Here is a 16,954-nt window from a genome sequence, read left to right on the forward strand (position 1 = left end):
AACTTACTAACTTGATTTGAGTCCAAAACAATAAAGGTTAAGGGGTCATATTAGGGGTCAAATTTAAAAAAAATGACCATTTTTTTTTTGCTCAGCATACACCTCCAAACACCCGGGCAACGCCGGTAACCCATGCTAGTATTTCCATAAAAGTGAACGTGTCTGTGTGTCTGTCTGTGTACATTTCCCTACAAAATTACTCTGTCATTTTTTAGTCTACATCTGGAAATTTGATATACAGGGTACTGAGATTTGGGAAAATATGTGATCGGTTTTCGGCCAGAAATTTGGCTATTAAGGGGTCAAAGTTCAACGATTTGACCTTTGAGAACTTTACTAAACTCCTCCGACAATTTTGGGGTCTAAACACTTGAACTTTTTAGATAGAGGTTCCTTGGACATGGGTCTAACTTAATAACTTGATTTGAGCCGAAACCAATAAATGTTAAGGGGTCATAATAGGAGTCCAAGTTTTAAAAAATTGACAGTTTTATTATTATTATTTTCTTTTTTTTTTTTTGCTCAGCATACACATCCAAACCCCCGGGCAACGCCGGGCCCCATGCTAGTATATATATATATATATATATATATATATATATATATATATATATATATATATATATATATATATATATATATATATAATTTCGATTCCTAACTCCCTTTATTGCGTGAGAAGTAACACTAGTTATTCAGTAAACTCGTTCATTCAGTTTAATAGGTTTTATGCGACACAGCAAAAATCAGTTAAATATATGCATGAAACGTAAGCTGATGCCGGATAGGTCGACATTACGTTTAACGTTTAACATTTATGCGGCGAATATAATTCAACGAGTTGATTATTTAATACTTATGTTTTTGTATTTTTTCTTTTCATTTCTGTTAGAAGTGGTTTACAATATATTAACCCCAGGGGCGTGTCTGGAGGGTAATGAAGCCACATTTTCGTACACCTCCCAAGAGAGTTTGTAAACGGACATTTTGTAGTTCTTGGTCTTTGTGCATAACATTAATCTATCTCTCTGATAATATATATATATATATATATATATATATATATATATATATATATATATATATATTAGCAATCCGCCCGGCATTGCCTGGTCGTAACATACGCTTTAATATAATATTTTGATTAATGCAGATTTCGTATTTATTGTTAAATTATATTGGGCATAATATAGAGTAATGATTGAAAAAGCTTAAAATCGAAACCAAAACGTATGGCTTGCGATTTAATTTTTTCTTTAACGTTAACGCCTGAACTTATAAGACATGTTTGTTGCACAACTAAAAATTAAAACATGAACCAATAGCTATTACGTTACGCATGCATATTCGTAATGCCGTCGTTCGACCTTCACCTCTTAAATTTCATTTTCTTTTTTCACACTTTTCTCACCGATTTCCCCCGGCTAATGCTCAAATATAAAGTTCCGCATTGGTTCCAATAGCCTATATATTAGGTTAGATGTTCGTAGACCAAAATTTGACAGAGGAGTTTGATAGGTACATTTTTAAAACAAATATATATATACATATATATATCTAAATGTATATATATGTATATATACATATATATATATATGTATATATACATATATATACATATATATATACGCATACATAAATATATACATAGATTGAGGTTTGTGTTTACTATAACATTTTAAGCAAATATTATGCAAGTACAAACCATGTAGAATATCTGCATGAATATAATTACACATAATAGTTAACTGAAGATCCCATACGAAAACCAACAAACTAATACGGAATTAATTAAAATTAATGTTTAAAAGAATATGCAAATTAGCTAGATCTTTTGCAGATGAATGCAATTTCACTATCTATATATAACATATATATGAAATTTCTTTTTAAATAATAGAAAAAAGTTTTAATATGAATATCAATCCACTAAAGTCTTATATATATATATACATATATATATATATATATATATATATATATATATATATATATATATATATATATATCATTCAAGCACTACCGTGTTTGAATATATGGTTGTGGCAATTTTAGCACTACTTTAAAGCTTCGCCGCCCGCTCAGGCATTTGTCGACCAAATTTCAAACAATTATTACAGTTTATAGATCACCTTATCAGCTATATTGTGAAAAACAATTCCAATTTTTATTCAGTAAAACAAAAGTTATGATGAATTTGCTGGTGTTCAAAATCGTAAAAAAACGTAAGGAAGTAAGCGACGTTTTTCATGACTTGTTTCCATAGTAACCACATCGCTTCAGCGATTACAGTTGCTACCAATTCACCGCTCTCGCGAAAAGAGAAGTAACAAGTGGAATAGAGAGAATGAAAGCATGAAAGGGAGATAATTATGGGGATTTTATTGAAAGCAGACGAGTGCCATACATTGTTATTACATATGTGTATGTTATGTTAATGTGGGTAAAAAAATAAGACTGAAATTAAACAAGGAACAAGTGCAAGCCTGGAAAAATCAGTGATTACAATAGAAAAATGCGAGCATGAAAAGTTATATGGTTAATCTTAAACGTGGAAAAGTCAAGAACTTATTTATTACTTAAAATATTGCAACATTAAGATTTTTTAAATTCAATTTATAACATTATATAATGCAATATTTTAAGTTATAAATTTATTATATTTTTTACTAGAATATCTTGTCATTTTCTTTTCCTGTTTTAACAACTAGTCCTTTACTTTCCATGTTTAAGCTTAACCATGTTACTTTTAATGCTCGCATTTTTCTATTGTAATATATGTAAGTTCATATGTACATACATCTTTCTGTGACGATCACTTTTACGATATCCACTATCTTCAAGCGAATAGTGGAAGGTATCATATATGATTATTTATCGAACACTTTAATAAACACAAGTGTTTAGAAACTCCTTTACTAGGAAACTATATAACCACGATATATATATATATATTATATTATATATTTATATATATATACATCAATCACAATGTATATGTATAGGGTGACCCGGATATAAGAGACTTCCTCTCCGATCCCTCCCCTTTTCTTATAGCGGGATTTCTTATATCCAGATTACTCTGTACATTAACACAGGCTCTAATTTGGAACCAGAGAAGAGTCTTCTCATATTCGTTTTCTTATACTCGAGTCTCTTATATCCGGGTTACATTGTATATACATTCATAAGGATAATATTTTGATAAATATCAACAGTTATAGTTATATCCACAGACCCTTATGTTCCATGCCTATGCAAACATCAGTGTAGGAAGTAATAATTATTTCCAGTTTTTATAACTATGTAGGATAGCATTCTACGTCTAGGTTATTGGCGATTTTTACAGGATCTGCGTGTTATTAAATATGATTACATGTCATATCGGCGGGTATACAAAATAAACAGTACTCAACGACATGAAGTCTGAACATTGAATTTCGCACTAAGGTTGACAAATAAATCTTTTTTTTTTTTACAAAAGAGTTTCATATTATCAAGGCTCGGATGTCACTCGAGGATAAGAGTTAATCAGTGTACAGTAATCAATGGGACAATATTGTAGTAATCGTTAGTATTGGAAATTTGGTGATTTTGATTACTTAAGGGGGTGGCTCATCAAGAATTTGTTGGCGTTGGACTTGAAGACGATCATATTAAGGTCAGCGGAAAAATAGGGAAACGGAAGCGAGTTCCACAGGTGTTCAGTTCTAAGAAAGAAGCTTTTTTCATGGAATCTACGTTTAGGTTTAAGCACGGATAAAGAGTAAAGGAAATTATTGATAGTGGTTTCAGATAGACGAGTGTTTTTCGTGAAAGTTTGGTGAGGCGGACCATAGATTGGAGTTCCGACAAGCACTTGCTATGAAAATAACGATAAAGCAGAGATAGTCTCGCAACGTCCCTTTTGTGAGAAAGAGGTTGCAGAGAAGAGAAAAGAGCGCCCCGTACCAAAGTCTATTCTGAACTCTGTCAAGGCAGGACAAGGCGCTTCTATATTCCCAGAAGTGGCAAAAGTACTCCATCATAGGACGCACTTGGCTATTATACAGGCAGAATATAGCATCGGCAATGAGATATCTACTGAACTGGTAGAACAATCATTTTTCCAGTGACTTTGCCAACAGATTTGTATGTACGTGTTCTATTTCAGTTCTATATTGGTGCTAGTGCACTTACTGATCCGAGCTATTTTTTAAATCGTATTTCCAAGTTTAATTAAAGTTTTATTATATTTTTTTTTTATTCAATTGTAAGGTTAACGTATAGAATACGTACAAAACACCCTCCTCTCCCCATGTTTTTTTTAAATAATCACATTATTATTTCAGCACGGATCAATAAGTGTACTAGTACCTATATATTATTATATTTCAAGTGTCTGCAGGGAATTTAAACATATTTGTTTTATCTTTTTTAATTTGTTTTTCGATATGGTTGGTGCAAAAATAATGGCATTTGTTGGACGTTTAAACGAAAGTCAAAAACATTATTTTGCCATCAACCTAATATTTCACATCAAATTCTATTTGAAATTTTTATCAAAATATGATAATACTCCAGTTTTATATTAAAAAAGAGCCCATACAATGTTATTCTACACATTCTTTACGAAACATAACCACGTAAATCTTCAAATTTTTCTACTTAATATAAAATACTTTGTAGAAAATTTGTGTCAAATTTTTATTTCTTTTATTTTCAGGGAGTAATTGTTTTTAAGCAGTATTTCTCTTCTAAAATTATAGTTTCAAAATCAGATAACACAAAAATTAATACGAGTAAATAAGGAAACTGCTTTAAAGGTTTTCCTTATTTGTGTATCTATGTTATTGTGCTAAAATAACTTTATTATTTAGAAAACCATTCCTAATGTGGGAAAAATAGGAACTTGTGTTGTATCTATTCTGTACTTTCATCTAAAAATTTAATAAACAAAAAAATTAATAAAAATTAAATTTAACTTGAAAATACTATTAAAAATAGTATGGTAACATAAATGCACAAGCACTGGTTTTTCAAACTCTAAATACTCGTTTAAAATGGCACAGCTACAGCAAGAATGGATCTCTTTTTGAGTAAATTGATGTTATCGAAGGAGGAGCTAAAGTCTGCTAGAAATGTCTAAACTAAACACTACTATTTGGGTTTTTTTCCTCTCTTTTCAATACATCTAATGCGACTCTACAAAGTTTTTCATAATCTCTTATAACTAGCACTTATTTTTTTACATATGAAACTGGAAGATAGCCTAAGACAGTTTCCTTCAGTTATAATCCATTTATTTATTTTACTTTTCAGATTAAAATTTCAGTAAAAGCACAACGTTCAGTTTTAACCCGTCGTTCACAAAATTTGCTGGTCCACTTTGTCATATTAAGTAAACAGCACCTGCAACTTCACGATAAGTCATCCAGTTAAGTTATTTTCTCGAAAAAAGTTATCCCCACTTAAAAAATAGTGGGATTTCTATGTTAATTGCTAAGGAATTAATTAGTATTTGGCAAGTAGTTAATCCACAATTGCCTTTGTTAGGCGAACGTTGTATAGGACAGAATGTCAATATATTTTGCTATAAGAGGACCAAACAGATTGGCAGGAAATCTCTTTCAGCGACCAAAGTGAAAAAAATGAAGAACTGCAAGACAGATTGATATGTTTTCTTGTAGCTGTAAATAAATAAACAAATAATTCAAGTGTGAAAACCAGAGTCTACTTTTTGAGAGTATGCTGTTGGCATTTCTCGAGAAGTTAAACTAAGATATACAGCTTAGAAAATTGGGCCCTTGAATCAAGCAAGATAGCTAATATAAGCCACAAGGTTAATGTGTTTATGGACCAGAGGTGTCTATCCTCAAAAACTATGATAAATTAAACATGCTGGTCAAATTTATCATCCAAGGGTATGCAGTTAGTTGGTTTGAGATCAAAACCGACAATATTTTTTTAACCAAGTATATTTTAATATGATTCAGAGAACAAAACAGTTAACTGAAATCCAAATTACTGTTTTAAACAGTTCAAAATATAGTGCTTTTGCACTAGTTCTGGAAAATATCATACTATCGATGATAAACTCAGATGAATTGGGTGTGAGAAAAGAGGGCATTCAAACGATTTTGTCAATTAGGTAAATAAATATTTATCCATTAAATTTTATTAGTTTTCTTAATTTACCAAAACAATAGTCAGTTTTATTCATATTTCATCACAAAAATATAAAAAAATAAGTGTTTTCAAATAATGTTTTTTGTGTTTTTTTCCAGAAATAGTGAACAACTAAAATAAAAAAGACTGAAAAAGATTACTGCTATCAATTTTGCAGCCAAAAACTGGTAAAATTTTATTGATTTTTCTAAACAATTTGTATATGGACAGAAAGCAAGACATAGATACATTATTATAAATCATCAGCAAATTAGACCATTTTTCTTGAAAAGAGATTATACAGAACAATTTAGTTGTATTATAACAGTTTATATTATTGTGTTTAATAAAAAAAAAATTAAAATACATGGTTTTGTAACTTGTTTCAAGTTACGGAATTACCATATTGTTTAATACATTTCCACATATCTTTTTAGATTGTGAAATTTAAAAGACTTAGTTGCTAATTATGTTTTTACAATGTTTGTTTAATTAATTACAGTAAAAGTTGAGATATTTTGCTGGTTGTGATTCATAATTAAAATGATAATTCATGTATTTATTTTTCTTTCAATGTATTTCATATAAATATATCAATTTTAATTGGATTTTTTATAAAAAATACTGAAATTTCAAAGTCAGTTTCGTGTAAAATGCTATGAAAATGAAGAATATCTCAGCATTTTTCTACACGATTTTAAAAATTAAATGCTTAACTTTCTGTTCAAGATAGGAATTTAATTGTTGGTATCTGTTCTTATTATATCAAATTCCAACTATCATCATAAGTGCTATGTTTATTTTCTGAAAAAGTTGCAAATCGACCTACACTATTGTCCAGTAGACCTTTATGCCATACCCTATCAAAGGCTTTTGATATGTCAAGAGCAATTGCCCTGGAAAGGAAGCTTCCGATGAGAGATTCGTTAATCCTATGATTGTTAGCACATCTGCTGTATATCTAGCAGAACAGAAACCATATTGCATGTCATTGAGGAGGTTATGTTTGCTGAGGTAGTTGGCTACTTATTGGTCTGTACTAATAGGGAGATGATTGATCACCTGGGTTTTTAAATACGGGGCATACTGATAAAGTTTCCCAGGCGTTAGGAAGGAAATCTCCGTAAGACAAGACTTAAACAGCTTTGTAAGTACGGGAGCTAGTTCTGGTTAAAGCTTTTTCACACTATAATTGGAGCGCTGCCAGAGCCAGTTGCTTTACTGGAATCAAGATTTTTGATTAGCTTGGCAAAATCACGCACAGATATTTGTATGTCGCATAGCGTGTTTTCAGAGATAAAAGGTTGGCGACCTTGATCGCATAGGGCAGAATTAGCTGCAAAATACTTGGCAAAGAGTTCGGCTTTGGCCAAAACTGAGGAGATTACCTCAGGACCATTGATGATGGTTGAGATAGAGCACACATTTCTATTCAGAGCCCTGTTTGCTATTTGCCAAAACTGGTGAGTACCAAGCCGCTGCTCAGATACTTTGGACTTAACAAACTGAGCATACAACTCTCACCTTCTATATTACTCTTTTACAGTGGTTTCTGGCAGTCCTGAAGGCGGCTTTAGTCTCAGTACATGTATTACGTGGGAAGCAATGAAAAAAGTGATTTCTGTGCGCAATGATAGCAGCACATTCTGATAAAACGAATTTAAACTTAATATATCATCAAAAGTTCTCAATAGAATGTAAAGTTTTATAAATACACTTTATATAAGCATTTAACATGGTTTACCAAATCAATTCATGTTTCGGTATTCCAATGGACAGAACTAACTCATAATGAAAACAAAAAAAGGCAAAAATGACGAAAGAAGAAGAAAATCAAATGACGATAAAGTCTTTTATGGTGTTTTTTTTATCGCAGGCCGCAAAATATGCGTTTGTAACTTTGAATAAATTCATAACTTTTAGAACAACGTATTCTACCTTAAGTTTTGGAAATAGGAGGCCTAATCACTGAAAAATTACATCACGCCTACATCCAAGCAATCTTCTAATATTTTGTAGCATTATTTGTTCGTGGTTATTGTACAGACACCTATTTTGGACACCGTGACACAACCAAATAAAAATCGAACGATAAACAAGTTTTAAAGCGAAAATAATTTAAATTCAAAGACATAATGTCAATACAAATTTACTAGTGTAGAAATATACCTTTTAGATCATAATTATAGAAAGGGATGTGGGAACATTTAGTTAAAGAATGTGTTTCCAAATAATAAGTTATTATTTCAACACGGTACGTATTCTGCATAAATGGGGAAAAACTAATGGATGAATTTTGCACTTGCTATAAAACACGCTGAGATAATGAATTGAAAAATATTTCAAAATAAATATATATACAGTTTTAGTTTGCACAGGTTTTTATGGAAATATGCTTGCGTTTCTTGAAACCTTTAAAAATAAAGATTACTTTTTGACAATATAGTCCACATGCAAAAATAGCTTTTATCAAGTTCTGTTCGTCTTTGTTCATATTCTCCGTCAGCTAATCTTATCTGATACGTATGAATGCTCTAAAAAAGTCACACCTGGTTAGTGTTTACCAGTTTTAAAATATGCAAATGAACTTGGTTATTTTTCAGAATCACAGAATATTTAAATTTTTTCACCAGGTTATTTATATATTTCAGATCAAATCAGCTGACAGGAAATGTTTACAAAGACGGGCGGAAGTTGATGAAAGCCAAAACTTCCTGGCAGAAATAATGACGTTGAAACATTCTTTTTACGAGATTATAAGAGAAACTATAAACATATTGGTCAGTACTTTATTTTAATTAGCGTATATCCCTGTTTTTGAATAATGGTGTCGCTTAACCACTCTGCCACCTTAGTGTAATCACACATTGTTTTAGACAAGGTTCAGGCAATTCGTTTGTGCGCAGATATTAATAAATAATGAGAAGAGTTTTAGAAGTTTGTCGTTTCCCGGGGGCTTCTCTATTCTCTATTTTTAGCTAATCTGTACGTTCAATTAAATAAAAAAAAGTGACTTATACAGAATACGAACCGTGCTGAAATATTAATGTTACTATTTAAGAAGCCATTCTTAATATGAGGAAGGAAAGGTTCTTTGAAACTATTCTATACTTTCACCTAACAATTTAATAAATACAAAGTGGCTGATGCAAAATACAGACCGTGCTGAAATATTAACGTTATTATTTAAAAAGCCATTCTTAACATGTGGAAGGAAAGGTTTTTTTTTGTAACTATTTTGTACTTTCACCTAACAATTTAATAAATACAAAGTGGCCGATGCAGAATACGGACCGTGCTGAAATAATAAGGTTATTATTTAGAAAATAATGGAATTCAATAAAATTAAAAGAAAAAATCAACAAGTAAAAAACTTACAATCGAGATAAACATATGCTACGTTCTTTTGACTCCATAATCTATCTATCTATCTATATATCTATAAAAACAGAGATGTGTGTGCCACAGACGATTTCTGATTGGTTAATCCAATAATCACATCTCCTAAAAAAGTATAGTTCTTACGCTCTTAACTTTACCATAAAATATTTTGGTCTTATTTATTGTCCATCTTGGAAGGGTTTAATTTTTTTCTAACTTGCCATTTATAAATTACAAAAATACGAAACTTCACAATCCAACCTCCGACTCAACGTCCGCCATTCACAAAACAAGAAAGCAAACGCTGGACAGATTATTAGTACTACTACTACTACTACAAACAATACAGCACGAAAACACGCGCACACACGCACACACACTCACGCCCACTACCGTCCTTGGCTACGTCACGTTGTTATGGCAACACGATAAATACACAATAAATTTGATTTTCTTCATTTCTACGCAAATATTACGCAAATATAAACCATATAGAATATCTGTATGAATATAATTACACGTAATAGTTAAATAAAGATGATCATCGTATAAGAGAACCGAAAAAGAAACTAATAGGGAATTTGTATAAAGATGTATTTTCTTTTTAAATAAATAGAAAAAAGGGGTGTTGATAAGACTATCGATACTTATACAGTTTAGTGACGACATTAAACAATGGAAATATTGAAAAAAAATTTTATTATACGTAACTGTTATAGACTGAAGTTCTCCGAAAAAAAATTTCACTTCATTTGATCAAGTAGTTTTTTTTTTTTACAGCGAAAAACAATGATTTATCACGGCTACGTCAACGTGGCCATTTTGGAAATATACCTAGCAGAATACCTCCATTTTAGGCCAAATTTCGCAATCTAGCCTTTTTTTTCTCGCCATATTGAGATGCGCACAACACATCTGCAATTTTTTTACGTTTTTTTTTCTTTTTTTTTTTTAAATCTGCAATTTTTTGCGTTTTTTTTTTAAATAAGAATACTATTGAATATGCAAAGAAATTGAAGAATGCAAAGAATTGTAGAATTTTTATACGAGATTATTTTCGAAACATGCTCAGTTGGACACGCATGGATAACTTCGAAACTTCGTTTATTTACTTCTGTTACAAATTAGAAAAAAAAACACCCCAAAAATGGCATCTGTCTTCGCAAAAAAAAAAATCTCATTCTGGTGGGGGGAAAAAGGGCTAGATTGGCCTAAAATGGAGGTATTCTGCTATGTACGGCAGTTACCTGCCCTTGGGGAATTTCTGAGCCTGCAATAACATTTCCAAAATGGCCACGTTGACGTAGCCGTGATAAATCATTGTTTTTCGCTGTAAAAAAAAAAACTACTTGATCAAATGAAGTGAAATTTTTTTTCGGAGAACTTCAGTCTATAACAGTTACGTACAATAAAAAATTTTTTCCAATATTTCCATTTTTTAATGTCGTCACTAAACTGTATAAGTACCAGACTATCAATATACACAAAAAAAATATAGATTTATTTTTGGGTAAAGTTCCCCCGGGTTTTCCTTTCACTTCAGTAAATAATGGTATTTTGTTATATATATGGCGTACTATTATCCTTAAATATATGATGTTTATGTTTATATATATGTATAAGTGATAGTGTCTGTGTGTGTCTGTGCGTCTGTGTGCATTTCCCTACGCTAAAACTGTCAATTTTAAGCCTACAGATTCGAAATTTGATATACAGGGTACTGAGATTTGGGAAAATCGATGTGATAGGTTTTCGACATAAATTTGGCGATTAAGTGGTCAATATTCAACAATTAGACCTTTGAGAACTCTACCAAACTCCTCCTACAATTTAAGGTCTGAAGACGTGATATTTTATATATAGATTCCTTGGACATGGATCTAACTTATTAACTTTACTTGATCCCTAAACAATAAATGTTAAGAGGTCATAATAGGGGTCAAAGTTTAAAAAAATTGACCGTTTGTTTTTTTCCTCAGCATACACTTCAAAACACCTGGGCAACGCCGGGCACCGATTGCTAGTATATGAATAAGATTGTGAAATTCTTATTTATTAAGAACACAGACACGGGAAAAGATTTCCTGTAAAAATCATTAGTTTAACAGATTTTTAAAAAAATATAATTTTCTAACTTTCTGATAGAAAACATCATTATTTTTTTTTTGGAGACTACTGTTTTAAAATATACAGTTAAAAGGAAAAGAGAATTCAATGTCGTTTGTTGTTTGATCAAGAAAATGTTTATTTAAAGATTCTTTAAAAAAAGTGTCTATTTTTTATTTATAATTAACGTCACGAGTGCATTATTAATTAAATACGCTTAACAAATATACAACTTTTAATTGCGCATGCTCAAATGTTAAAAAAGCATATTTTTTCGGAAATAAAGATACCGTTTTACAAATCATTCGGAAAATAACAAGCTTGCGTAATAGTAGGTCTATGAGTGTTGGACTTCATTTGTGATGCTCGAAAGTAACGTGATTTTTAGCGATTAGGCCCTTAATTTAAGGGGCCATAAATCGGCACTCTGTGATAATAATAAGGCAGAAGTTTTTTTTTGTTTTTTTTTTTCATTTTCAGAAAATGATTGTTGAGTTGTAACGGTTCCCATGATTCCATATTTTAAAAAATTTATTCAATGCCCATAAAATGAAGAAAAATCGTTATTGCTATTTGAAATATTGAACGCTTTGTTAAAAATTATGGATATATTAAAACTAGCAAAATCATAATGTAAAACAATATTGCAAAATGGGATTCTATTTCCAAGACTTAAGAGTGAAACTTTAAAATAATTCATTGTAATAGCTTTCATGCTTCCATAATTTTGGAGTAGATAAAGACAGAAAGGTGTATGTGTGTGTGTGGAGGTGAGAGTGAAACATCAATCCCGATTCCTGACGATTCCTGACGACGATTAACGTGAAAAATGCTTTGTAACTTTATTGCCATGTACATGTTTTCATACATTACTATATATATATATATATATATATATATATATATATATATATATATATATATATATATATAGTAATTTATAAAATTACTATGGCGATTAAGCTACACTGAATATTCGTCGTTTCATCCACTCTTGGATTCGTCAGGCATACGCCTGACGAATCCTAGAGTGGATGAAACGCCGAATATTCAGTGTAGCTTAGACGAATCCTAGAGTGGATGAAACGCCGAATATTCAATGTAGCCTTATCGCCATATATATTTTATAAATTACTAACTAGCTCTACCTACGTATTGAGCACTTCTGAAGTAAATACTTAAAGTTTACGCATAAATCTATACTTTCGTATATTAATTTTATGTGAGTAAATGAAGTAGTTATATATATATATATATATATATATATATATATATATATATATATATATCGTCTTGCTTGCTTTGGTGTTTAAACAGTCCTTCCTGTTCCGGTTCAAGGGTCCGATTTAGAATATCTGGTTTCACGCTAACACTTGATACATCCAGACGATATAAGCGATATTTATTCATTAACAGCTAATAAAGATATAACAACTGTTTAAAATGAATAAATAAATTAAAATGATCAATTTACGTGATTTTAAAAAAAATATTTTTTCTTTGCCTAATATATATTTGTGCGTGATAAAAATATATTTCTTCTCTGGTTCCTGGTTACGAGTCCGGTTTAGAATCTCAGGTTTCGCGCAAATACTTGATACACACAGACGATATAGGCAAGATTTATTAATGAACAACAGATAACGATATGACAAAAAAGGTACTTTTGCATTTAACAATCCGTGTTGAGATAACTTATTTAGAAATCTATTATTTAACATGGGGAGGGGAGGGTGTTTTGTAACTCTTTCACCTAGTAATTTACTAAAAAGATATTGTAAAACTCGAATTTTACTTATAAATACTATTCTTTTTTAAGTTGCGGTCGTTAAATGTAAAAACACTTTTCAAAAAGCGGTAAATAAATAAATAAATAAATAAAAAATGAAGGGGAAGCCAAACTTTTCTTAAAGTGAAAATTCGAAAAAATAAACAAACAAACAAACAAAATAATAATAATAATAATAATAATAATAATAATAATAATAATAATAATAATAATAATAATAATAATAATAATGGCGGGGCTGAAGGAACCAACGTCAAATCGGTGCTGTTAATTGGTTCTGAAAATGAGGGAACGATTTACTAAAACGTTGTATATGGAACTGAACCATTGTCCAAATCTTTAAATATTTATTTTTTCCATTATTTTTACAATCTGGTAACTTAATGGCTAATAATTCGCAGAAATGGTTGAGATAAGACGAAGAGCAAAATATTAAGATGTGCCGGTTGTTTAGATGCACCTACATAATTTATATATATATATATATATATATATATATATATATATATATAATAAAATATCTGTATATTAATTATCTATACTGGCGGTTTCTCTGTCAATAAGTTTGAGAATACTATCACTTTCAATGTGGTTTCACTAATGGATTAACTTCACTAACAAACGGAAGTGATAGCATTAAAATTAGCAAATTGTTGGTACTCCACAATATATTTTTTATAAAGTCACTACCATTCTAAATGCACTTTTAGCAGAAATTTCAACTTAAAAGCATCTCTGCTTCTGTCACAAATCCATTGGAATGATTTCTTTCTGAGAGTCTCACGCCGTCAGTATCCACACCAATCTATTCTGATTCATAAAAATAGAAGGTTTTACTTCTAAACCTCCCCTGCATGTGTTTCCTATTCATAAACAAAATTCATACGTCGAATAAAATTTGAGTATCACCATTTCTTCTACTACTTTCTGACATTCATGTGTTACGCACATACAGACATATATTCACCTTCCGGCAAGAATTATCTGCAAGCTATTAATAGTTATGACATCAAAATACTCCCAATTTTCCCAATTGCAAAAATTAATCTTCATGTATTTTATCTGAAAGCTTATGTTCATTTGTCTGTTTGCCTTTTATGATTACGATTGAAACATAATTTGTAGCGGAAGTGAATGTTCCTAAATGATGAGACCCTACTGCCTTTTTTTGCCAGACTTGTCTGAACTGGCATTTTGAATGAAAAATCGCGAATGGTGTTCTTCTTTGTTGGACTTTGATTGGACTAACTGTGACGCATTTAAGGCAGAAAGACAGGAAATAGGCAAATAGTTGGGGTGTTTTTCTCAATCTTATTGTGTTCGCATTTGATTTAGAATTTCATGTGTTTTTTTTTTTCTTTTTTTTCTTCGTCTTCTTAATTGATTAATGGTGGACGTTTTGGTGCACAGGAATCGGTGACATTTAATTTGCATGTAACGCTTTCAAACAAAGGCATCCACAATAGTATTTGCATATATACGCCACTTATCTTCTCTTTTTCTTTATTGAAATTGATTCAATATATATATATATGTGTGTGTGTGTGTGTGTATGTGTGTGTGTGTGTGTGTGCGCCTCTTCACAAGGAACAGGCACTATTTTTCAGCACCGTTAAGTATATACAAAAAACAAAATAACAATTCACACAAACATACTATACATACACACACATACACACACACACGAACACACACACATACATAGAAAGAGAGAGTGAGAGAGAGAGAGAGAGTGAGAGAGATGTGTAAGTGGAAGTTAGTTTATTTGGAACATCGTTGGTAACCAAAAATGTAAGTGTATGAGAAAGTTGTTTGCAATGAAGGATACCGAAATAACTAAGTAATATGACGTATGAAATTTATACATCTCGAAATTATCAAACACATTTTATTATTTCCATTATACAAAAAGTCATTATTTACTGATGCGTGAAAGATAAAAAAGAATAAACAGAAATATAAAAATTTAGAATCAAAATACTACCATCATTCGTTTTCCAATTGTTCTGACATTAATTCACTTCACCATTTCGGCATCATACATTGCTTACAACATCTTTATGGCGAATTAAAAAAAAAGTAAGAACAAGATCGATTCTTTAAGAGGAGATTTATCGGGATAATGCAAAGCTCAAAAACTTTTTGGAACTTATATAGAGTATCAATAAAATAATAAAATGGCAATATAAAAAAATATACACTAATATATATATATATGTATATATAGATGTGTATATATATATATATATATATATATATATATATATATATATATATATATATGGGTGGGTGTGTGTGTGTTCATTTTTTCAATGAGGATAGTACATTAATTAGCGGTGTAGAATAAATAAAAACTCTTCATACCATGGTATTTCGAAGCCTAATGCTTCTCATCAGAAGGGGAGAGAAAATGCCAGGGATGCGACGTCTAGGAGCGAGATAATTGTGAAGCGAGAGATAAATTGAGATGTTTGGGATTGGGAGAACTAAAGTGATTTCTGTGACGAAGAAGAAATACAGTTTTTATTATATACTGAAGGTAGGTGTATAACATAGCTGCCATGGCGGTCAAATTTATTTATGCAAGATGTGTGATTAAACTTTCGGGAAGAATATAGGATAATTGAATTAAAAAATGATGCTTATTTAATCGTATGTCTTAATGGGTTGTAACTGTGGAAGGGGTTTTCTTGAAATAGAGGATTTATACTATGTACGTATACTTTAGTGGGGATATCGAAAATTATAACTTAGTATTTCAATGAACAAAGCCGATGGCCATTAGTCGCGTGCTCTCGTGTAATGAATGAATGCCTAAATGTAGGATTGATATGAAATTCTTAAAGATAAACTAAAATGACCGAAAAATGGGCTGAAATGACTTAAATAAATAAAAAGTAAATGACTTAGAATGACTTTAATGAAGTTAAGGATGAATTGAATAAACTTAAGAATGACTTGATCGCTTAAAAATAACTGGAATCCTTCAAAAACAACTTGAATGATCTGGAGAATGACTTGAATGGCTTTGAGACTGACTGGTTTTAAAGTGGGTGATCATTTTACATTAAATTAATACAGAAAAGTGATCCCCCACTTTATATCACAACGTTACAAACACAAGTACAGCATGTAGTAAGAACAGATACTACGCTTTGATCTTGGCCAAAAAGCCAAGAAAAGGGTATTTATTTGCTCCCCCACCGAGAAAATTAGGCACAAGGCCGATTTTAATGTGAGGAGTAAAGGGGAAATGGGGACCAACTCCCCGGGGAGTAGGGAAGCCGGATAGTGATAATTGGTATGAAGGGTTGTCCCTACATTGACCAAGGTCTTATATGTGGTGCTTCCCCCACATATGGTCTTTGCTTGCAGTATCTGCCGGAACAGATACTACACTTTGAGGTATTTATTTTGCTCCCCCACTGAGCAAATTAGGCACAAGGCCGATTTTTAAAGTGAGGAGTGAAGGGGAAATGGGGATCAACTCCCCGGGGAGTAGGGAAGCCGGATAGTGACAATTGGTATGAA

The 16,954-nt window shown here is 31.1% G+C and overlaps 1 pseudogene; it reads right to left on the minus strand.

The window, feature by feature from the left end:
• Positions 1–16,471: 16,471 nt before the first annotated feature.
• On the minus strand, positions 16,472–16,609 carry LOC145277275 (U2 spliceosomal RNA; annotated as a pseudogene).
• Between the last annotated feature and the right edge of the window lie 345 nt (positions 16,610–16,954).

The sequence above is a fragment of the Euprymna scolopes genome, chromosome 5 (assembly GCF_053919585.1).
Source record: "Euprymna scolopes isolate OS-2025 chromosome 5, ASM5391958v1, whole genome shotgun sequence".
NCBI classification, from domain to species: Eukaryota; Metazoa; Mollusca; class Cephalopoda; order Sepiida; family Sepiolidae; genus Euprymna; species Euprymna scolopes.